This window comes from Heterodontus francisci, unplaced genomic scaffold (assembly GCF_036365525.1).
Source record: "Heterodontus francisci isolate sHetFra1 unplaced genomic scaffold, sHetFra1.hap1 HAP1_SCAFFOLD_51_1, whole genome shotgun sequence".
Taxonomy (NCBI): Eukaryota; Metazoa; Chordata; class Chondrichthyes; order Heterodontiformes; family Heterodontidae; genus Heterodontus; species Heterodontus francisci.
Genome location: NW_027141937.1, coordinates 3,108,231 through 3,110,118, shown reverse-complemented (window position 1 = coordinate 3,110,118; position 1,888 = coordinate 3,108,231). Strand labels below are relative to the sequence as shown.

The 1,888-nt window shown below is 44.2% G+C and overlaps 1 non-coding gene across 1 annotated transcript; it reads right to left on the bottom strand.

Moving 5' to 3' along the window:
* Nucleotides 1-1,593: 1,593 nt before the first annotated feature.
* trnar-ucg (transfer RNA arginine (anticodon UCG)) lies at nt 1,594-1,682 on the bottom strand. The gene is given in 2 exon segments: nt 1,594-1,629; nt 1,646-1,682. It is a non-coding gene; the product is annotated as a tRNA-Arg (tRNA).
* Between the last annotated feature and the right edge of the window lie 206 nt (nt 1,683-1,888).

The following is a 1,888-nucleotide window of genomic DNA, read 5'->3' as shown; positions in this document are numbered from 1 at the left end:
GCCCACCGAGTCTGTGCCGACCAACAACCACCCATTTATACTAATCCTATACTAATCCCATATTCCTACCACATCCCCACCGACCCTATATTTCCCTCCCACCTACCGAAACCAGGGACAATTTATCATGGCCAATTTACCTACCACCAAGTCTTTTGGCTTGTGGGAAGAAACCGGAGCACCTGGAGAAAACCCACACAGACACAGGGATAACTTGCAAACTCCACCTAGGCAGTACCCAGAATTGAACCCGGGTTGCTGGAGCTGTGAGGCTGCGGTGCTAACCACTGCGCCACTGTGCCGCCCATAATGTGTGATCTCACCAAGGCTCTGTCTAATTGCAGTCAAACGTCTTTATTCTTATAAAAACTCTTCACAATGTTGAACACAACTATTAACTGCCATTCTGCTCTAAGAAGAAGGACCCCAGCTTCACACACCCCAGACCCCTATTCTTTCCACATTAGCTGAATTCCTGCATTTCTGATACCATTCCAGTAAATCTCCTCTGCACCCTCTCTAAGGCCTTGACATTCCTGCTAAAGTGTGGAGCATGGAATTAGACACAACGCTCTAACTGAGGCCTATAACCAGTGAGATTTCTAAAGGTCCAGCATAAATTCCTTGTCTGTGTCCCGTACTCCCATTTCTGGTTTCTGACTCAATGTCGGCTCTGAGCTGTTGAAACTGCCTGAATAAATATTTCCACCCAACAAAGCGCTCGGAATGTGAGAAGGGACAAAGTGAGTGACCAAGTACATCAACTCCAAGTAAAACTCCACCATGTAGTGAAAACACTCGAACCACAACGGCTCTTTTTAGAGCCACCCACAATCGCTCTGAAAAAACTGCACCAACATCTATCTAGAATTGGTTTATTTCATTGGTTTTAATGCTCAGTAACTCTCTGGAACTTTCTCACTGTCTTTGTGTTTTCTGTTTCAATCTGGTATGGAGATTCTGGGAAGATGAGTTTCACTGCCTGGGAGGATCTTTGTGGTTTTCCTGCAGAAACACAAAACAAAGTCTCTTTTCAGAGTCACCCACCGCCTCATAGGGACAGCAGTGACATGGGAACGGGAGCTGGGGTGTGTTTTATGCCGGAAATATCAGTTAATGATTTATGTTGTGCTCTCGTTATATTCCAATCTCTGAATTGAGCCTTTCCACCACACCAGGGTTATGGGGAGAGTTTTCATCGTTTCTTTTCTAAACGTACAGACGATGTTATAAAGTTGCTGATTTACCCAGATGGCGGATTCTCCCCTCACAGTGAAAAGTAACATCACACCTTCACATTGTTTTATAATTGAATAATTAGTCAAATGGAATTATTTGTGATGTTATTTCCCCCGAGACGGTGTTTCCTGCAGTGAAACTGAGCAGTTTCAGCTCAGTCATTCAGGGACCTGGAATTCCTGCAGTTTGAACCCGCTGTTACCCCAGCCCACTTCTGATTGGTCACCCTCTTCTCATAAAGTCAGTGACAGCACATGAGGAGGCCATTCGCCCCATTGAGTCCATGTCGGGTTTCCAATCTGTTCAGTCCCCGACTCAATCCCCAAATCCCTGCATAATCCCTTAGGGTCAAAATGACCGTGGCAGGACTCGAACCTGCAATCTTCTGATAACATCATAGAATATACCGAAGTCAGACGCCTTATCCATTAGGCCACACAGCCATTAGCTTACATGAATGATTCAATCAGAGAATCTCGAAGCACAAAATACAAAAAATCATTGGTTGAACCTGTCAACCTGGCAGAATATTTGAATTTGTGAAAGCCGCCAATTTCACTGTGGAAAAGAAGTGATCGACTGGAAAAGTACATAAAAATCTATTTTCCCGTAGCGGTTTAAATAAACTTTTAAAACACAATTTTGCTTT